The sequence below is a fragment of the Hippoglossus stenolepis genome, chromosome 4 (genome assembly GCF_022539355.2).
Source record: "Hippoglossus stenolepis isolate QCI-W04-F060 chromosome 4, HSTE1.2, whole genome shotgun sequence".
Lineage (NCBI taxonomy): Eukaryota > Metazoa > Chordata > Actinopteri > Pleuronectiformes > Pleuronectidae > Hippoglossus > Hippoglossus stenolepis.
In genome coordinates this window covers 28,207,569-28,230,957 of record NC_061486.1, presented here as the reverse complement: position 1 = coordinate 28,230,957, position 23,389 = coordinate 28,207,569, and the positions used below count along the sequence as shown (strand labels likewise).

The following is a 23,389-nucleotide window of genomic DNA, read 5'->3' as shown; positions in this document are numbered from 1 at the left end:
CACAGCAACACAAATCAAACTTATAAACATCACACGGAATCGAATAATCAGTCTTTACTTGGCCTAGTATAATTATTAAGCCCAGTTGTGTTACCCGTCCATGAAAAGGGGAAAAAGGTTGATGTGCTGTTTGAAGTCCAGTGAAGTTGTCTTGCTGGTTCGTGGCTCCTGTTTTTGTGGTTTCTTCTGTGCGATGCAGCTCTTGTGCTGGTTCTTAGGCAGGCCCTCGCGTCGCTGCCTTTTGGAAGGTTTTAGCAGTCTTCTCCAGGCAGGCCTGCTTGAAGGTTGGTAGAGCTTGGATTGGGAGGAAGATTCCCTTGCTCGGTGAGTGGGCTCCTCTCGGAGAGTTGCGTCGAAAGGATGAGTCGAAAAGAGGAAGAAGAGAGGGGGGACTTGGCTTATATTGGCCTGGTGACCTCATGGGTCATGGGGCCCAGAGTGACCAATTGTGGTTGAAACTTGTGTCCCCGGTCAGTTTTCACACCTCTGTGTGACATTGAAGCACCCTGGGAGACTGAGTTCTGGAGGCTCTGGTTTGTCTCCAGAACAAAGAACATGTGCTCAGGGCTTTGACTACACATGTAGGCCGAACTGTAGTTCACAAATACCCGGTCCCAACACTACATATTAATTTGTAATAAGAAATCAAGCCCTTTTTTGTGGTGGGCGTTCCTGGAGGCACTATACACTATTCAAAACCATGAATAAAATTTTGGCTACACAGGGTCTTTTATTTTTTAGGAGGTCACATGTAAGTCACTTCCTCGTTTCCCTTTTACCAATCTCATTAATCAGACTTGAACTGCTTGTCATAATAGTATGTCAATTATCCAATCCATAGAGACTGTACTATTAAGAGGAAGAGTCAGGGTCAAAGTCTCTCTCTGCTTAAGAGGACTATGAAGCTTCACCGGCTACTGGCTTGTCTTCTGTATCTGTCCCTGACTAGATGAAATTATTTAATACTTTTCGTCATGGACCTCTTTCAATAGTTGATTTTTAATTTCTTTGAGGAACAGAGCTGGGTGCTGATGTATAGTCAAGTAAAGTAAATGTGTGTGTGTGAGACTGTATTTTTGAAGGGCCTGACAAGTGAGCACAGAGGTATCAAAACCTGTAAAGGAGAACAGTCTTGTTATCTTTAAATGCAAAGAAAGAGGATCTACAGCTTAGACAGTTAAATTTCAAACAGCAGCTAAACCCTGACAGGATGTAAAAGGATAGTCAGCTCAGCTCATTGAACTTACTTACAATCTATTTTCAATGCATTTTTAGCAGAATTGATAAAGCTTCTGATGAATAGCAAAGTGTCTTTGAACAGTAAATCAGTCAGAGGTGGATTATACAGAAAGCTTTGCTTAGCTATATATATACCAAAATATACCTATGCAGGTGAGGAATTCCGCAAAGTCAAGGTGACTTGATGGTTTATTCAAGGTCAAACTTCATCTCGACCTCAGAGTTTTCCTCTGTCTCTGACTCCTTAAATACATTCACACAATTTGTTTCCATTAGCAAATATGTTTTGCAGGAAGCAGAAGACATGATGAGGGTATTTCTTTGATATTTAATCAAAACCACTATCCTCTCCCATCCTTAAACAAAGTGTAGTGCCCTGACTCTGAGTCTGTATACTCTGTTCTATACTGTGTCAATTGGTGTGTCAACAATGTCTTTAACTTTCTGAAATAAACAATTTGATATTTACACCTGGCTTCCAAACTACCACTACTTGAGACTTTTCAATCCATAGTAATTACTTTTCAATCCATAGTAGTGTATTGATTTTCCTCTGAACTCCACCTTCTCTCTCTATGTGAGATGCAGAAAAGCTATAAAAATCTGAAATTAATAAAGTCACAATAATCAGAATGAGATATGCTAGTTAGAATCAGTGATGGGTGAGAGTGCAGGGTTGCAGTGATTGATATGTGGTGCATGTAGTCAGTGTAAACAAGAGAAATCAACAGAAAATAAGAGCAGCACAGGTTTGGTGCAGAATGAAGATTAATGGAGATTAGGCAGGTGGGCTTATGTCGGGTTCACACCGGACGCGGAAGTGCCGTGCAGCGCAGCGCCAAGAAAAGCTGTCCGCCTCCTCTCCGCCCCCTTGTTAATCAATTGGGCTGTTCACATCGACTGCGAAGCGGTGCGCAGCGCTGAGGACGGCTCGCGCTCTGCAGCGATGGTTTCGCCATCTGGTCTATTTTTTTTAGCGTATCGCACCAGAAAACACAATGAAAATCGATTTTAAACGATATAAATGACATATTATATATGATATAAATTATCAAATATGCATCCCTTACTTTGGATTTCCCTGCTGTTCTCCTTGAGTTTCAATTTCCCAGATTTTTTCCCCCACATGATGAAATATCCCCATCTGCCCATTCACTACAAGCGCACAAGCAGACAGACCATCATCATTTACCCCCGAACCCCTACATTGAACGCAGCATACAACAACCAGCGGAGAAAGCAGAATCGTGGGCTGACCGGCGCGGAGAAATGCGCCTGCATTGTGAACAGCCAGGCGGCTGCGTGCACGAGAATTGAGCTGCGCGGCACACACAACCCTTGACATTGGACACATCTGTATAGTCTGACCTGGTAAAGACAACTTTGGAAGTGTGATGCAATCACAAGTGGAGGAAACACATTCAAACTTAAAGCTTTACACTTGTGATCATATCTCTCGGGATGGATGTTAATATCAGGTCTACTACCAGTAGATGTTAGCAGTTATTTGTGATCACCAGTGGATGTTTGGGACATAAATTCAGTTGTGCACCTTAGAGTCATCAAGTGTGATACACAGTCAGGGCCCTGACGGGGCATAATAGTGACTATCCCCTTACTCTTGCTCCACCATCCTGAGGAGGTTTGAAAGGGTGGAGCTCAATGGACTGACTGGTGTGGGACTCGGACAAAACCTTAGGGTGGAATGCAGGGTTCGGGCGCAGCACCACCCGAGCATCACCCGGCAAGAATCTACAGCATTCCTCATGCACCGAAAGTGCAGGGAGCTCTCCCATTCTTTGGCAGCAACAATACCATCTTAAGAGAAAGCAATTTCAGCTCCACCGATTCCAGGTGCTCGATGGCTCATGCTGTAAGGCTGACAGGACCACTTCCAAATCCAATGGCGGCACAGCTGGCCTTCCGTTGTATTGATTAACGCTACAGGCACCCTTAAGAAACTGGGAGATGAAGTTGCAATAACATCTGCCAGGTTACGAGGCCAAATACGGACTGCCTTTATGGCTGCCACCTTTGAGGGAGACTTGCCCAGACTTGCGGCATAGTACTTTAGCCACTACCACAACAACAAGCCAGTCACCACAGATTTAATTTCAACAATCAAGTATACAAACTTCATAGTAGTAAATAAACTCACATTTCCACTTCTCCATACTGCGTTCACTCATGTCAACAATGTTTTGACGTGGAATGAACATGCTGTAATAAAATAAAAAAAACATACTCCGTTGGCTGTGATTAAAAAAAATACTTTGAAAGGTTGCCTCCTTTTTGTTATGCTCGGATGGGGTCTGCACATACATACCGCCCCAGATGAGATCCCGTTTTTTCTCGAGTAAACAAAAGAAGGAAAACTTAAAAATGCCACCGAAGAAAAAGATGAAACCTATAGCTGGCTACCGGACCTTTGCAGCTGTATTTTCATAGTAGTAGCTTAATTTTTGTGCTAAAGTTTCAGAGTGATTGACTCAGTTCATTTTCTGATCACTTATAATCACATTTGATTTAGTTGATTGTCAGATTAGAAGATTGCAGTGTTGTTTTGGTGTGAGTTTATTTGTAGTCTCAGTTATGGTGATGAGAATGTTTTGTTAATGTGCTAAAATCAGCACTCTTATTGATGATTTATTTTTGTTCTACAGACACCATTTTGTTTTCATTTTAATTTTTATAATTTATTTTGGTGCTATTTATGTTGCTACAGAAATGTTATGTTGTTTGAATTTTGTATGTCATGCTGATGTGACAGTTGTTTTTTAATAAACTTTTCCGATTCTGAATTTTGTTTAATTTCAGATATATTTTGAGCATACACGGATATATCCGTTAATTATAACCATATAATATCATACCAACATCATCAGTTTGGGAGCTGGGTAGTGGATGGGGCTGTACGGGCAGCCGCTGGGGAGGGTATTGCCAACTCCTTCCTGACCACAATACCCTGATAAGGAATCAATTGAGACACCACCTGGTCATTCCACACCACTACTCTTGGCTGCTTCATTTTCTGTTGAGGCTGCCCAAATAGAGTGGCTGGCCTTTTGCGAGAAACAGCTTGAACCCTAGCTTTCCTCACTCTAGCTGGCAGGATAAAACAATTCATGCAGGATACTGGTTTCCTGGCTGGTCATGTCCTTAGCAATGCACTCACCGCTCATGACCGTTCTCCATAGGCATTCTTATCCCACAGCCCACATAGGTGTGGCTAGCAGAACTCGCCATTGCCTGTGTTTTTTTCTCAAAAAAAGAATGTGTTTACTGCACTCTGTGACACTTTTCACCCCTCATACATTTAGCCACTCAGACACGAAAGCCCAAGTGGGCCGAGGGGTTGTCCCCATTTTCCCATCTCTTTTGTTTTGTTTCCTTTCGGATTTACCAAAGTGTGGATGATGTCCAACATGACTGGGTTGGAGTGGCTAATGAGTGCGTGGCCATCACAGGTGATGTGTCTTAAAGACAGCTGCCCCTGTGGGGGTCGGTCTGCATACATGGAATATGGAATATGGAAATGGAATATTTAGGGTGGTGAGATAGTCTTGACATGATAGATCATCTTGTGATTTGAGATATGAGCAATACAAATACAATTTGATTGATTTATTGAGTGATCAAGAACTAGTGTAGTAGCAGATGTTTAAAATCGTGTGCTATAGGTCTGTAGCTGTTCTCTCCTGCAGCTGTTGTTGATACTGTCTTGTACTTTTGACTTCTTACAAAGAAGCAGATTGCTGCCATCAAAAAGCAGGAATGTTCATTCTGATGATTAGGGGTGCAAAGATTAAACGACGTAGTCGACAAAAATCTATGACAAATAGTCGCCGACGAATTTAATAGTCGATGATTCGTTGGTTACGTCATAGCGCTTGTTTTTCGTGCCGTGCAGCTGAACTAAATGTTGTTTTACCGGAGGTGCTGATGGAAGTAGCTGAGGAGTGAGCCATCTCGCTCCCCTCCTATCTCTGAAAGTCGCGCATGTGCAATAGCGACAAAACATAGCACAATGGCGGCGTCCGTTGCAACACCATCGCGTACCAGAAAGTCAAAAGTATGGGAGAATTTCACCCTTAACATAGCCCGAAAAAAAACTACCTGCAATATTTGTAAGGCGGACCTTGCTTTCCATGGGAGCACGTCCGTTATGCACGAGCATTTGAAGAGCAGGCACGTTGGACATCATAACGTAGACGATGCAGGCTCGCCTCGGTAAGATAGCCTGTTATCTAGCTTGCTATATATACGGAGTTGTCTTGGCAACTCCCTCAATACCTGTGTGTAGGATTCTAGAATCCATTACAAAAATATGGTTTGAATGTCGATTTTTTTTAACTTTTTTTTAACGAGTTTAAAAGCGTAATGTTATCCTGAATGAATAATGAATATCACTTTGCCTGTTCTTGGTTCACAATAAAAAGGGTACTTGAATTTAATTAAATTTTTTTATATGAGCACTTTGCCTAAAAGACATTTTTGAATGAAGTATCAATCTTTATTGTCTTTATTGTCAGTCATCACATGCTGCGAAAAACCTCAAGCTAAATTTAAAAGCTGATAGCTAAATAAGAGCCATTGAGTATTTGTGTGATTCATAATCCGATTAGTCGATTAATCGTTTCAATAATCGATAGATTAATCGACTATCAGAATAGTCGTTAGTTGCAGCCCTACTGATGATTCACCCAGGAGAACTTCATGTCCAAATCCTGGAAATCCTAACATCAAAATGTACAACCCCAACTCAGAAAAGTTGGGACGGTATGAGAGCAGCAGTGATTTCTAAATTTAATTTGACTTGTATTTCATTGCAGACAGTATGACCATAAGATATTTTATGTTTTGTCTGGTCAACTTCATATTATTTGTAAATAAACATCCATTCCTGCCATTCAGGCCTGCAACACATTACAAAAAAAGTTGGGACGGGGGCAATTTAGGGCTAGTAATGAGGTACAATGATAAAAAAATTAAGTGATTTGAAATAGGTGATTGTAATCATGACTTGGTACAAAAGCAGCATCAAGGAATGGCCTAGCTCTTCAGGAGCAAAGATGGGCCGAGGATCGCCAGTTTGCCAACAAATGTGTGAGAAAATTATTTAAATGTTTAAAAACAGTGTTCCTCAAAGAAGGATATGAAGGGATTTGGAAATTTCATTCTCTACGGTGCATAACATCATTAAAAGTTTCAAAGAATCTGGAGGAATTTCAGTACCAGACAACACTGCATCAAGAACCGTCATTTAGCAATATAACCACATGGGCTCAGGATTACTTTGGCAAACCTTTGTCAAGCACTACAATACATAGTTACATCCCAAAAATGCCCGTTAAAACTTTACTGTGCCAAAAGGACGCCTTATGTTAACCGTGTTCGAAAGCGGCGTCAACTTCTCTGGGCTCGAAGGCATCTGGGATGGACCATAACACAGTGGAAACGTGTATTGTGGTCAGAAATGTAATGTTCTGGAAGAAATGGACGCTGTGTACTCAGGACTAAAGAATAGAAGGACCATCCAGACTGTTACCAGCAACAAGTCCAAAAGCCAGGGTCTGTCATGTATGGGCTTGTGTCAGTACCCCTGTTAAAGGTAACTTACACTTCTGTGATGGCACCACTAATGATGAAAAGTACATAGAGATTTTGGAGCAGCATGGCTGCGGAAGAAGAGGGTGGGGGTGCTGGACTGGCCTGCGTGCAGTCCCGACTTGGCCACAATAGAGAATATGTGGTGCATTTTCAAACACAAAATGCAACAATGGAGAGCCCGTACTGTTGCACACCTTAAGACTTGTTTGCAGGAAGAATGGGACAAAATGACCCCTGAAATGCTTCATCACTTGGTGTCTTGAGTTCCTAAACGTCTTTAAAGTGTTGTGAAAAGAAAAGGCAACATTACAAACTGGTAAATGCTTTATATGATGAAATATGTTGCAAGAATCTAAATTGAAATAACAACACAAACAACACAATTCATGAGGTCAAACATCAAATAATGTGTTTTTGTATTGTTTTTATTGTAATACAGGTCAAAGATCATTTATAAATCACTGTTCTCAGTTTTAATTGTAAATGTAACATACCGTCCCAACTTTTTCTGATTTGGGGTTGAATATGACTGATGCTGTACGAGCCCCTACTCTTCACTGGCTCATTGTTATAAGAGTGACTTGGTGATGAACTTTTGGATTTTTTCTTTTGTGCTTGGATTTTATTTTTTTGTGCAACCAGTAGGTCAACATTCTCTCTGATAGAATGCAATGTGTAGTGTTGACAAATAAATATGCCTGGCCTTTGTTGTGGTTGCTTTTGCTGTTGGTACTGTTCCCATAAAAGACAGGTGGGAAAGAAATAGGGCGTTGTTATAGTTTTGTTGTTATAGTTGCTAGCAATAGTTTTCCCATAATGTAAAACACTTAATTGACATTCTTGATTTTGCCGCTCCATGTGGACCAGGGATCTGCTGGACTTCTGATCCATGAAGTTGTTATTGTTTTTTCTTCAAACTCCCAGACAGGAAGCTGGTGTAATACTAATGCCATGGAGGGCAGGAGTAAATGAGCCCGGTTAAAGTAACCATCCATACGGGGATTCTCAGAGACATAGAGCTAACAAACCCACAATGAGGGCGGAACAATTTCATATGTCAATACTACATCTGGCATAAAAAAAATCTGAGATCAGAGTAGAAATCGGACAGCAAATGTTTCATGCGAGCACTGAAGTAACAGGGGCAGAAGCTGGAGGGCAGAAAATCTGACTGCAAGTTTTCCAGTTTGAGCAAATGCAGAGCAAAGTGCAAACAGGGGCAATTTGAGTGCAAGTGCAGGGTTTTGAGTGAAAGCATTGCAAAATCTGAGCATGAAATCATTAAGCCCTGCTCTCAAACTAAAAAGTGAAAAAAACTAAAAATGGAATAAATATGGGAAAAAGCATGTTTTTTTTTTTCTTTTTCATGTAAGGGGTGCATGTGGTCCAAAATAGGTTAAAAACGTCAAAAGGTGCCTAGAAAGCACCTAAAAACACAGTTTTGTGCATGTGTGTATGCACTCCTTACATGTACACACACACACAGCATTGAGCTGCTGGGTCATCTGTGTCCATTTATATTTAAATTTTGAATGTCTGACCCCTGAAGTTCCTGCATTACACCCCCAGCCTCTTCTCGCCATCTTTGTCTGAATTAATTCATGAGGCTGGAAGCTGTTTGTTCACATCCCACTGCCCTTATTAACATTACACTGCTCCCCTCTCTATCTCTCTCTCTCCCGCTTCATTTAGCAAAAGTACACACACATTCACACACACACTCAGGCGGTAACCATGGGCTCTGTTGCAGATGCAAAAAGGAATGAAGCGTCCCATGCCACAACCCCCCAACCCCCCCTCTCTTACTCTCTCCCCACACATCCATCCTTAATTTACTCTCATTAATCTATAACCTCCTGTGGAATGCAGGTTGACTTTTTTCTTTGTTATTTATGACAATAACAACACTTTTTGAGGAACTAAACATATGAACGACATAAAAAACGTCATTGAAACATGACATGAGTGTTTTGAAGAAACACAATTTAAGGTTCCAAAGGGAAATGCGACAAATGAAAATAGAAATCAAGTCTAACAAGTACGTTAACAGGAGTAACATAAAAATTGAAGGGCATTTTAAGCAAAAACCTGTTCCATTTTTATTAATTTGATCTTACATGTAGTATAGATTGACAGATCTGTACATTGATTTGTGCCTAATTTGTCAGTACTAACAAATGCATTGTCCAATCCACACACAAAGACCAAGCAATTTGAATATATGAAACAATTTTACAATTTCACATATAGCATCCTCAAGGCTTTTCATAGGGGTATTCAATTCAGTTCAATGAAATTTTATCTCAACATTCCAAGTTCCAAATCACAACATACATTATCTCAAGGCACTTTACATTATGGGTCAATACCTTACAATATAATAGAAGAACCCAACAGTTCGTACAACGAGCAAGAAAAACTCCCTCATTAACTGGAAGAAACCTCTAGTCTTGTGGGACTGAACGACCAACATGTTTTACGGCACCTTAAAATTAAAGATTTAATTTCTGCCGAACAAAATTAAAACTTTAAGAGGGAATACCCCCTATGAAATCATGCAGTTGTAGTCCAAAGTTATCATAGCACATCGAAACATTATCAGTGCCATATTTTAAGATAAGTCCTTTATTAGTCCCACAATGGGGAAATTTGCAGTATTACAGCAGCAAGAGTCAAAAAGACATCAGCAAGTAATAAGTAACATGCAATACTTAAGGGTAAGGAATACAAAAAAATATATAGAAATATAGAAACATATGAATGTAATTAAACTAGTATATACAGTGCAAGACAGAAATAAATATATGCAGTGTGAGGATATTTACAATGAATGGATTGCACATGAACCATTTTTGTTATATTGCACAGTTGAGACTTAAAAATGTGAAAGTGCAGTCCATAATGATGGTGCATGTAGTTTTTACTAGGAGCAGAGCTGGTTGTACAGTCCCACTGCTGCAGGAAGGAACGACCTGTGATACCTCTCCTTCAGACACTTAGGGTGGATCAGTCTGTTGCTGAAGGAGCTACCCAGTGCTGTGATGGTGTCCTGCAGGGGGTGGGACTGGTTGTCCATCAGAGAAAACAGCTTCGCCATCATCCTCCTCTCTCCCACTACCTCCACTGAGTCAAGCTGGTATCCTAGGACCGAGCTGGCCCTCCTAATTAGTCTACCTAGTCTCTTCCTGTCAGTTGAAATGCTGCTAACCGAGCAAACTACTCCAAAGAAGATGGCAGATGCCACCACAGAGTCATAAAAAGTCTTCAGGAGCACCCCCTGCACTCCAAAAGACTTCAGTCTCCTGAGCAGATACAGTCTGCCTTGGCCCTTCTTAAAGAGTGCACTGGCATGATCGGTCCAATCCAGTTTATTGTTCAGGTGAACACCCAGATACTTATAAGAGGTCATTAACTCTATGTCCATTCCCTGGATGTTCACCGGTGTCGGGGGGGGAGTGTCTGCGCCTGCGGAAATCCACCACCATTTCTTTAGTTTTCCCTGCATTGATCTGGAGGCAGTTACTCTGGCACCAGTCCACAAAGTCCTGCATCAGTCCTCTGTATTCCCTGTCGTCCTCGACAGTGATGAGGCCGACAATCGCAGAGTAATCAGAGAACTTCTGCAGGTGACAGGAGGGTGAGTGGTAGATGAAGTCTGAAGTGTAGAGGGTGAAGAGGAATGGAGCCAGGACCGTTCCCTGCGGGACCCCTGTACCGCAAACAACTGTGTACGACACACAGTCCTCACATACTGGGGTCTGTTGGTCAGCTAGCTCAATATCCAGGATTTGTGGTGGAGGTCTACTCCAGCAGGCTCCAGTTTGTCCCTCAGAAGTGCTGGTTGGATGGTGTTGAAAGCACTAGAGAATTTAAAGAACATGATCCTCACAGTGCCCCCAGGCTTCTCCAGATAGGAAAGGGCTCTGTGTTGTAGGTTGACGGCGTCATCCACCCGATGCCAGGCTGATAGCCGAACTGCAATGGGTCCATCGATGGTCTCACCAGGGGGCAGACATGTCTGAGGACGAGCCGTTCCAGGGTCTTCATTAGGTGGGATGTTAGTGCCAGTGGCCTTTAGCTGCTGAGTTCTTTTGGGTGCAAAATCTTTGGCACCGTTACCACGCAGGAGGTCTTCAATAGCTGTGGTACTCTGCCGAGCCAGGCTCATGTTGAAGACCCTCTCCATAATCCCACACAGCTGGTCAGCGCAGGATTTGGGTGTTGGAATAGGAAAGGTCCAGTGTTTTATTGTCTCTGGTGTGGCATGTAATGTAATGGGTGAAGGTGGGCAGAGTAGAGGATGGAGAGGCATGATTAAAGTCCCCAGAGATAAGGAGGAGAGCCTGTGGGTGCTGTGTCTGCAGCCTACTCACCACAGAGCGCAGGACATCACAGGCTGCATCAGCATTAGCAGAGGGGGGAACATACGCAGCTATTGTGATAACATTCCCGCGATAGATAGTGGGGTCTCATGCTAACAGCTACCACCTCAATGTACCGACAGCAGTGCTGTTCTTTAATAGTGATATGCCCAGAGTTACACCATCTATCATTCACAAACACTGCCAGCCCTCCTCCTCCTTACTGTGTCCGGTGTTGTTAGCCATGTCCCTCTCATGTCGGGTCAATGCCACTAACTCGTCCATCTTATTGGGTAGAGATCTTACGTTCCCCCCATGACGATAGGAGGGAGCACGGGTCTGTATCGCTCCTCCTCCCCGACGCTGGGCTCCAGCACGATTCCCCCGTCTCCTTCTCCCTAGCTCGCGGGGGACATCGGGTCTCTCCTCGGGCAGCACAGCTGTGTTACAGAGTGCTGACAGCTGATCCCTACTGTAAGAAATAGGGCCATGGCTCCACACAGGATCTCTGGACACGGTCGAAAGTGTAAAAAACAGGAGAAAGAACACCACAAGCGTGATGCACTCAGTGTCCATAGTGCATAAATGTTGGTTTAACAAAAACACACGAAAGACAGTAAGAAAGAACGAAAACAGGGAGCCACTAGGGAGCGACATTTTATCCTTATAAAATGAAGCAGGGCAAAGTAAGAGAGGTTTTAGCAGGGGCCGAGAGAAGAATAAGAAGAATAACAGTGGGTGGGGCACATGGCAGTTGTTTCAAAGTGACACAGAGATATTGGATTAGTAGCTTTACCAGAGTTATGGACTAAAACAAAATTTATGGTGAAAAATTTTTTGAGGTGAAATGTAACTTATGTATGTCGCTCTTTGATGTGAACTTTGACAGCTAGTTCAGTGAGTGTTGGTTGTAGAAAGACAAGAAAGATACTGTTAGAATATTTGGCATCTGGGCTTGTGTTGATAGAAGTAGCGTGATTGTTGGAAACTGGCCTTGTGGACATTTTTGGGATAGTGAACATGGTTCAAATTTCAAAATTGTGAATATGAACGTAAACTTGTTCATTTTAATCTTTATTAACTGAACTTTGAGCTATCTTTTTTTTATCTAAGTGTGAACTTGCACAACACTGTTGTCAAGTTTGAGATCAACATTAATAATAAATTTATACTCTTTAACTGCTACTGGTAATCATGGCATGAATTGTCATTTGTATTACTATAAAATGTGTTTGTACAGTACAGTTTGCCATTCACACACACAAACAACAGATACAGTGCATCTATTAGCAGCTTTTTTTTGTTATATGAGGGGAAATACAAGGGGTTCAGCATCTTGCCCAAGGACACTTCGGCAAGCAGATGTGGAAGATTGGGGATTAAACTGCCGACCTTCTGGTTGAAGGATGATCACTCTACCACTCAGCCACAATCGCCCAAATGTAACCAAAGGAATCACATCAACATATGTAAAGGGAACATCAGATCACCACAGTGCATGGAAAACACTAATCATCACATAGACTACAGTTTTTTTCAGCATGAAATTAATAAACATGAATTACAATAACTGTGAATGAGTGCAAACTTCAGGATTATCAGCCTACACACTAGAGCAGTGCACTTAAATTAATTGAACACAAATAACTCAATACATGTCCTTGGTGGAGGACTACGCTCTACTGAGCATATTTTCTAGTTTCAGTCAAATTAGATTAAAAAAAGACAATTAATGAGAATAGGGTCATGGTTTGATTTCACTATCTGATGTGATTCAGCAAACTAATTTTAAGCTAATTTATTAAAAGCGTGCCTGGTGTTTGTTAGGGTGGGAAGATATTGGGACTTTGTGAATTGGATAAACTGGCAAATTCTTAGTTGAGATTCTTGTGGCATGACATGGGTTTATGCAGCGAAGTGAAAACTGTATGTAGATAATAGAAATGGAAGTCCGAAAATGTAGCGTGTCAAGGCGATGTAGACCACAAGAGCTGTGATTGGTCCGCTTGGTAGCGTCACATCTCAAGCAGACTCGCCGCCATTTATTAATTGAGTTGAAGAAACGAACACAGACAACATCTTTCATGTCTTCGTTGCAGTTCTTTAAGTAAAAGTAATTGCACTTCAACATCTATCAGCTCCAACTCCAACACGATCCGCTTAGAAACCGGAAGACACCAGCATAGAAAGTCTACCGCCACTAGTGTTTTGGGGGTGTAATTGCAGCGCATCTCACACACACCTACGAACCAAGCAACTATGAATGCTCTGCCCGGTGCTTGTGGCGTAGCTTCGACACTTAAGACACCATTAAGGCTGTTTTCTGACAAGACCTGCGGGTGAAGTCCGGGGAATTGTATCTGGTCTTTCGTTGCAGTTTGCCTTTCACACATGCATATTGTGTCATGACTCTAGGCTCTCAACTCTTAGATAAGAGTTTTGGGGATTTTTTCAGTTGAACACTTTCTGATTATGCACTCTTTTGGTTATTTGACTATTACCTGTGCTTCCATGTGTTTAGATTTGTGTTCATTCTGTATTTTCAGTTTTATTTTGAAATTCTGATCTCCTTCATGTAGGGCTGGGCGATAAAATGATATTGATAATTATCGCAATATAACTTTTGTGTAATAGAAATTTAAGACATGTCGATATAAAGTCGATAAAACTCATCCCGTCCATGTTTTGACCAACAACACGGACAGCCAATGATAATGAGTATAGCTCCGCACCGAACCAATCATGTGGCTGAAATAGAGTAACACCCACATCAGGTTATGTTGACGCACACAACACCGAGCGGAGGAGGAGCAGCACATGTGTTCATGTTTGGGCTCCTGCACAGAGGAGGATGACTCTGCATCGATGCAGTAACTGAACATTATCATGTTTTCTGCTACGTTCATGGTTTCGTTGGGTTTCCACAGCTGAATAATTATAACACCGCTGCTTCAGGATCAGGACAGAAGCTTATTAGAGGTCCACTCGTCCTGTATGGAGGATCTGCGGAGTCTAGTGCATGTCTGAAAGCAGCTTGAGTTGTTGAATACTTTTCAATATTAACCTTGAAAGTCACCTAAATTGGCCACATTTAGATTCAGATTTAGAACTATCTAATCAAAGACTATAAAAATGTTATGAGAATTCTAACAGCGTTTAAACTCTCGTTTAACCTTTCTGCAGCTACATTTGTTTAGTTTTTTCCTCAGTCTAAATGGTAAATGGTCTGTATTTATACAGCGCTTTTGTAGTCTTGATTACCACTCAAAGCACTTTACAGTAGGGCTGCACCTATCGATCAATCTAACGATTTTTTCAATTAATCAATTAATCTAATGATGATTTTTTATTACTAGATTTATATAATAATGGATTTATCAAAAATACAAATTAAAAAACTTGTGTCTTTTATATTTATTTAATAATCTTCTCTTAAATACAAACAAATCTGATATCAAAAAGTATGCACTGCAAGGCATTATTCCAAAACAAAACGCAGCCAACTTTCATACAACGCGTCGACGCACGTTCCACGAGTTGACGTATTTACGGAAGCGATAACATCGATTACGTCGACACATCGCCCCAGCCCGCCTTTACAGTACAGATTTTTGCCACTCACCCATTCACACACTGATTCTATGGGCTGCAATTTTTCTATGACAGGCAATGTCGGGTTCAGTATCTAGGATTGAACTGCCCACCTTCTGGTTGGAGGACGACCGCTCTACCCCCTCAGCCACAGGAAATAAACACTTAGCTTTTAGATAGGTATGGAGAAGATTGCTTATGACCTTTCTATCTTCCTCCAGCCCTCCTCTGTTCTCTGTCCTTCACTTACTGTGACTGTCTTCCCCCATTCTCTATCCTGTTGACTTCCCCTGGTGACGCTGTGCATGAGATGCTAACTCGCTTTGGTGTTGTTTGCCTTGCTGTCCTATAAAATTGCCACAAAATATATATAGAGACGGGAAAAACTGGAGGATCAGGTCTAACAGAAGGAGGGTCAGCCAGCAGGAGAAGGGAGGTGACTAGTGGGAAACTCCCACTGGCCTGGTAGCTGAGGGTGACAGATTCAGGCTGGAGGGAGCAGGGCAGAGTATATAAATGAGATATACCAAATAGTAGCAAACAGCCAATGGTGGGCCCTCGTCTCACTTCATAGAAGCTGTTTGGTAATCCATTCTGGAGGCTCATAGTGTGTCAAAGCAGGTATGGCTGGTGGCTGGGTGATAAGGAGGAGCTCTGACCTCTGACCTCCGTACACTTCAGATGTGGGTCTGTACCCAATAAGATTTTCACTGTGTGCATGTCCATGTTTGTGTGTGAAGGAGATGTCTATTACTAAGCTTTGAGTGTAAGAAATTGAAGAAAATTCAGTTTGTGAAAATATTGTGAAGGATTACAAACAATGGCAAGTCGCTGTGTGTTTACTCTGCTGTGTAACAGTGTGCACACTGAGCCTTGGAGTGTGAGCATCACTTTGGAGTGTTTTTACATTTAGTCACTTTGTAAATGTCAGCTCAGTCAGCGCTGCATGAATATTGACACAGTGTTGAGATGATTCTAGGTTTTCTAGTTTGTCGTGGATGTTAAAACAGCCACTTAGCAATTGAGAGGCTCCCAACAGAGCAGGAGAGCAGGACTGACAGAAAGGCAGCCTGGCTGGACCGGCCTCTCTCTTTAAACTGCTCCACTAAGCCACCAACAAGGAATGTATAAGTACCGCAGCCATGAATTATGCACAGAGGAGACAGAGGCCAAGTGGATTGGAGAAAGTGAGAGAAATTTGGTTTGAGGCAGAGTTGTTTGGTTCATTGTGTAAGGCAGTGTGATAGATGGTTGATGGTGATGTTGAGTTGGCACTTCTGGTAGGTAGCCTGTGTTTACCCCTCCTGCCTGCCTTGGCAAATCAGAACTTTCTCGTGTGGTCATGAGGTGTATGTAAAGAATAAGTGAGCACTTGAATTTTGCTTGACATAATCGGAAACAAGTTTTGTGTTCAAGTCAATGAAGCTTTATCGACAGACATGACAACAACATTGTACAACTAATAAACAAACAGACTAATAATAATATAATAAAAGTAACAACAACAACGGTAATAACATGATACTTGTACTTAAACAGGATATTAACAACACAAAGAACACACTTGTGTGTGTGTGTATATATATATATATACAGTATGTGCATATATAGTATTTATGCATATATAAATTTGACTTTAAAGTTGTGCAAAAACCCTGCTATAATTCTTTTCAGTTATCACTTAATTGCCTTAGTATCATATGTTTTACATAAGTAAATGTACAAATATCACTGTAAAAGGTTCTGCCCCCTGATAGTTGATGATACGAATAAGCAGTTCAAAACCCTTCAGCTGACTGATATTCCTCAAGTCAACCATTTTGGGGTTTGGGTTTTGATTTACTCTTTGTCAGCAAAGAAATAGTGAGAAACACTGTCACAAATTCCCTTAACATGTCATGTTTAAAGCGACTTTAAACTACCACAGAGACAGAACACAAGGCGTCACACAGTACGAACAGTTCAGGGGTGTTTATTTTCTGACCAAAGGTGGCAAGAGGATGAGAGGAGAAAGTGGAGAGTGAATGTTCTGCTTGCACAGTCCAGGCAGCGAGGAGTGATGGCAGGAGAACCGGACAGTGAATCCTGGAGGCACAAAGAGAAACACTGTGAGCGAACACAAGTAAAGACATGGGAAAAAACTCTTAAATCCACTATTCAGAGCGGCCAAGAACGGGCGACTACCACTGTAGCGTTGACGGAGGAACTGGCAATGACTGGGATCACGACCAGGGTACATTTACTGCAGGTGTTTAGTGGATGAGCTGCAGGTGAGTTGGTAAGCTATCCCTGACCACGTCACCGCAGAGTCATCAGAGGGAGATGGCACACACCTGTGGAGAGGAGAAACACAAGTGAAGGGGTGAAAACACTGGGGGGCACAGAGGAGCTGTGACATAACAATTATCAAACTTGGCCTGGGGTAATGCTCATCATTAGTGAGTCCTTCTCAAACATTTCCGTAATAAATTGTTACCTTTTTAGTGTTTGTGTGCTGGACGTTGTTTACAGAGCTTTGTAAATACGGCGATGGTTTATCTGCATATAATATTTTACAGTCAATGTTTTCTTTATTAAAATAATTTGAATTTGTTTCAATACAGGTCCTATGTGTGATTTACCTATAAGCTTGAATGAATTTTTTTTACATACATTGCATGTCAACTATTTCAGAGGTCTGTTAAGCAATGACACGGTCTTCTGACCCAAAGTCACAACATTTTAATATAAAAGCTCTGTATTTCAGCTTGATAAAAAGCATTGCAGAACCCGCTGCTACCCTGACTGTCTGTATCTGTGTCAGTCCGATATGGTGACACACACAGTGACTGCTACAGAGTGCTGGTCAGTCAATTTGTATTAATATTGAACATATTGTGTGTCCAAATCACACCAAACTCAGCTTTGCACTTACCATTACCACTGAAAATAGATATACTAAGATTCAAGTCGATTAGATGAACGGTTTGCAAGATCTATCCATCTATCTATCCATCTATCCATCTATCTAATCTATTCTTGTGATTATTATACCTTAAGCATGACACCATTAGGTGGTGTGCCTTTGGGCATTCAATAAATTTGGTTATCCGAAAAATATAAAATATTTTTTTCATAAAAAAAAATGTAATACTAACTTTAATTGATTAAAGTTACCTCGGGGCACCACCTTTCAAAAGAAGGGGAAAGATAGCCAATTCATTGATTAAGTCTCATGAAATTACGTACTACAAATTTGGAACTCTGATTAATAATTAAATGAATAACTATAACCAAAATTACCACATAAGTAGTGAGCAAAGTTGAAGGATATGGAATTCTTGACAGTGTAAAGGTTGGCAAAATTCACACTTATGCAACATTACTGAAGACAACATTTGTGTTGAAGAAAAACATTTATTATGAAAGTAATAAAAGTATAAACACACAAACTAACTAAAGGTGTACTTACTATATACAGATGTGCAGATGTGTATGTGAGTATGTGTGCGTATTTGTGAGTAAGTGAGTAAGTTACAAAATGGCGGCTGGCCACGATGAAACAAAAGACCCCCTGGAGTGTTTATACCATGTGTTTGATGTCACATGTATGTGTTAAGTTTGGCGAGATGTGTGTGTGAGGTGTTGGTGCCAGGTTAGAGAAAGTAGTTAGTTGCATGCAAAGAAAGACAGTGAAGAGCATATCATAACTAACATTAGTTTTCAAATAACTTATTACCAAAATATCACTTATAAACATGATATGAATAGAATTGAACAGTCTTTGCTTAGCCTAGTGTAATTGTTAAGCCCAATTGTGTTACCCGTCCAGGAAAAGGGGGAAAGGTCCTTTTTTGAAGTCCAGTGAAGTGGTCTTGCTGGTTTGTGGCTCCTGTTGTTGTGGTTCTGCTGGCAAGATGTTGTCGGAGCAGCTCATGCTGAAGTTCATAGGCAGGCTCTAGCGTGGCTGCCTTTTGGAAGGTTTTAGCAGTCTGCTACAGGTAGGCCTGCTTGAAGGTTGGTAGAGCTTGGGTAGGGAGGAAGTTTCCCTGGCTGGGTGAGCTGGAGAGCTACACCTCTCCTCCAGGAGAAGTGAGTAAAAAGAGAAAGGAAAAGAGGGGGAACTGGGCTTTTATAGGCCTGGTGACCTTATAGGCCTGGTGGGCCCAGAGTGACCAATAGTGGCTGAAAGTTGTGTCCTGGAGGCTCTCCTTTGTCTCCAGAACAAAGAAAACATGTGCTTGCAGGCTTTGGCTAAACATGTAGGCCCAACTATAGTTCACATATACTAGGTCCCAACACTATAGATTGATTGGCAGTACATACTGACTAGCTCGGTTTTGGCATCGGCACTGCTCCTTCTGAGCTTGCCAGCCTTGTTACTGTCAGACAAATAACAGTAGCATCATTCATTCATACTGAATTGATGGTAGCAGATGAGGATAATAACACATATGTCATATGTCACCTTACCTATGTTGGGACTGCCTGTCTGTAGGAAAAGCTGACATCCTGTTGTTTCTATACACAACAGTAACCTGTAGTGCCTTAAGTTAGTCTTAACACAGTAAGAGCAACTGAAATCAAAGGGAGCATACACAGAGAATGTGAGCTTCAGTTCACTCAGCGCCAACTACACTGAAACCTAAGAAGTGCTCATCGTTCAGCAGAGATCAGGGCACAGCGGCTATTAGGATGCAAGCTCTGCAGTTGTGAATAAGTGACTGAATTGAGCTAAGCAGTGAGCTTTGATCTGAATCAACACTCTGCTGCCATGCCACAGCCATGAGTGTAGCCATGCATACTAAACACAGCAGAGAACAGCTCTTTGACCCGTTTCGCTTCCTCACTATCATCTGTCACCGTTGCCTGCATACCATAGGCCACCTTTTCTTCAGAGGCTTGCAGACTATACTTAGGATCATTACCATTGTCTGCAGGAGCATACTTCCCTATCCTTCACATGTGTGCTTTTCACCCTGTTCCTTTGGCAATGAAATACACACAGAAGGACATATCTGCAGATACATTTGGAAATGCACTGTTCTGTTGTTCTTGTTTCATGTTGGTGTTTCAGTATGGATGGTAAACTTTGAGAAAGCCAGACTTATCAAACTGAGATGAAATTAGGATTCCATTTTAATTTGAATAATAATTGCACTAAGTTATAGTACTGTCATATCGCTCTGTTCTGGAATGTCCCTGCCCTTCGACACACGTGGAAAGTCTGAGGCAGTGTAAGCAGCATCTAATGACCCCCCCAAATAACCATGCCAGACAAACCTCCCTGGCCTTCCATTTGCTGTGTGTAATTGGCAGAAGGAGGAATAGGCTACATAATTTAATAAAGAAAGCCAATTCAACCACAATAATATGGAATAAGGCCAATTAAGCCTACAACAATTGCTATTTGAGGTAACAGCTAAAATCTATAGCGAACAATTATGCCTGAATATTATTGTTTGAGTCAGCAGATTCAAAGAGCACTCAGGACTGATTCCAATCCTCGTGGGTGAATAAGATATGTACCAAGATGTTGTAATACTAAATGTTAAGTGAGTAACCTGCTTTGATCAGATTCTGTAACATAATAAAATTAATTTTAGTTTCGGACCTCACATCTAATCAATAACCAAGGGCACTGATTATGACAGCCACTGGTTTGGCCTGGTTTATACACTGTTCAAAGAAATACAGGGAACACTTAATCGTCACAGTATAACACCAAGTCAGTTAAACTTCAGGGATATCAATCTGTCCATTTAGGAAGCACAAGTGATTTTAAATCAATTTCACCGGCTTAGGTGCAAATGAATGTGACTACAGGTGCAATGGAGAGGCAAAAGCAAGACAACCCCCAAAAAGGGAATGGTTTTGCATGTGGTGGCCACAGACAGTTGATCTCTCCTTATCCTTCCTGACTGATTCTTATCTAGATTTGTGTACTGCTAGTGTCCTTGTCACTACTTGTAGCATGAGGTGGTACCTGCAGCCAAATCAGGTTGCACAGGTAGTGCAGTTCCTCCAGGAAGGCACATCCATACGGGTGGGTGTAAGAAGGTTTGCTGTGTCTCCCAGCAGAGTTTGAAGAGCATGGAGGAGATACCAGGAGACCGACTGTTACACAAGAAGAGCTGGACAGGGGCGTAGAAGGGCATCAACCCAGCAGCAGGACTGGTATCTGCTCCTTTATGTGAGGAGGAACAGGAGGAGCACTGCCAGAGCCCTACAAAATGACCTCCAGAGTGCTCATGGTGTGCATGTTTCTGACCAAACACTCAGAAACGGATTCCATTAGGGTGTCATGAGGGCTGGACGTTCTCTAGTGGGACCTGTGCTCACAGCCCAGCACCGTGCGGCTCGATTGACATTCACCAAAGAACAGCAGAATTGGCAGGTTCCCCACTGGGCCTCGTTCTCTTCACAGATGAGAGCAGTTCACACTGAGCACATGTGACAGACGTGAAACAGTCTGGAGACACCGTGGTGAACGTTATGCTGCCTGTAACATCATCCAGCATGATCGGTTTAGCTGTGGGTCAGTGATGGTCTAGAGAGGCATATTCTTGGAGGGTCGCATAGACCTCCATGTCATATATATATAGTCAATCATATCCTGACTGCTATTAGGTACTGGGATGAAATCCTCAGACCGATTGTCAGACCTTACACTGGTGCAGTGGGACCTGGGTTCCTTTGGCCTAATTCCAATTGAGCACCTATGGGACGTTATATATTGTGTATTCGCAATGCCAAGTACAGCCACAGACTGTCCAGGATCTCAGTGATGCCCTGATCCAGGTCTGGGAGGAGATTGCCCAGGACACCATCCGCTGACTCATCAGGAGCACATCCAGACGTTGTCAGAGTGCATTCAGGCACGCGGAGGCCATACACAACATATTATAGAATGCATTGTAATTGTTTATAATGTATCAGTAAAGATTTTCAACTTGAATAATTCGTTCATCAAGTTCTGATATGTGATTTAAGTGTTACCTTAATTTTTTTTGAGCAGTGTATTTATTGTGAAGAGGTTCTGAAATAGGTCTGCACGATATATCGAAAGTCATTGCGATATCAACGTGCGCGATAGACGTATCGCTAAAGCTGTGCATGGCTCCCTCTGTCAGCACCCAACTTTGTGGCGCTGCGGCCGGGCTGTGCGCCTTCTCCGGGCCATGGAGCTGTCCGTGGTCTCTGTGTCAGTAGCCAGGGACGGTTTATGTTTATTTATCGCAAATCATATCTTCATCGCGGTATTAAACAACGTTATCCCATATCGCATGATTTCCTAATATCGTTCAGCCCTATTCTGAAGTGGAAATGTGTCCATGGGTTCCACTAGATCTCCTAGGTCTTCCCTTTTTATGTCTTGTAGTTTTTGTGTAGAACCTGTGGGTTGAAACAAACAAACAGTAAAAGAATAATGTTTAACCCTTTTCAACTTCATTTTGCCATGCTTCCTTTTGTGTCAATAGTAGGGGTGGGCAGGCTCAGTTTACCATGAATGGCATCGTGTTATGAACAGGGTATGATGTTTCTAAAAACATTTGCTGTTACAAACATTCCCTAAGTGCTAAAGGTGGTTTCTACAAAACATTTTAATACTTTCCTTCGCTCTGTTTCTATTATTTAAACATATAACAGCAACAGTTCATCCCCACATCCCTACTACAGCTCTTTACATTGAATAATTTTATGCTCAATCTTTCCATTAGAAAATGGTTTCTCAGATGTCCTGTCTTTAGTAAATAATCCCTTGAGAGTCCTTCTTTGTGACAATGCACTTGGATTATGCACCAGGGCTCCAGACTAACTTTCTCCTTGGTTGCACTGGTGCGCCTTACTTTTTCATTTAGGTGCACCACCACATATTTTAGGTGCACCCAATATTTAATTTTCAGCGTCGCTTCCCATAGACATAGGTAAATCCATATCTAATTTTGTAAATTATTGTAAACAGGAGGAAAGGCGTAGAATAATTTTTTATTTTAATCACAGAGCACTCAAAAAATTGTGATGATAAAACAAACTTAAAGTGCTTGAAAAACTCAAATAAATAGATAAACCAAACAAATATAACTCACACAAAAGGATGCGGCAGTAGACGATTTCACACTCTTTCGTGGAAATGTACATGGAATCCGCGATCTTGACAGACTTCTTTTTTTTTTTTTATGAGTCAGCGATCACTCCGATGAACTATGCGCAGGCAGTGTCGTTGGCGTAGGTCGGGTTGACATTTAACCCGTTCTTTTTCATGGGGACTATCAGTGATTTGAATTTAGTGAAGGGACACTCCTCATTTGCTATATTGTAAGCAGTGTTAAATTTGATCATCATTTGTGATTCCTCACTTGTTTGATTTGCCGCTGCCTGGTGCTGAAACGCTGCGGTGAGAAGAGCTGCTCTGCCAGGGACGCACCTGTCACGGCACAAGATGTGCTTTTTAGACAAGTTGTGCTTTATTAGGGTTTCAATTCTGAATGTTGATGTCAACACAGCAAAAGCACTTTTCCCCGCAATGTTTGCAGTAAACGCAATGCATCGAGTTGGTCGCTTTTTCAAAGCGCAGCTATTTTTTTAGTAGGCTCTGGATCTTGATC

At 41.8% G+C, this 23,389-nt stretch overlaps 1 protein-coding gene and 1 long non-coding RNA gene across 6 annotated transcripts in view; one reads left to right on the top strand and one right to left on the bottom strand.

The window, feature by feature from the left end:
- fat3a (FAT atypical cadherin 3a) overlaps positions 1-23,389 on the top strand; it is a 177,260-nt gene that overhangs the window by 21,735 nt on the left and 132,136 nt on the right. The gene's annotated exons all lie outside the window — the stretch shown is intronic.
- On the bottom strand, positions 16,576-18,867 carry LOC118105851. The gene is made up of 3 exons (XR_004695161.1): positions 18,605-18,867; positions 16,986-17,134; positions 16,576-16,886 (listed from the first exon to the last, which is right to left on the bottom strand). It is a non-coding gene; the product is annotated as an uncharacterized LOC118105851 (long non-coding RNA).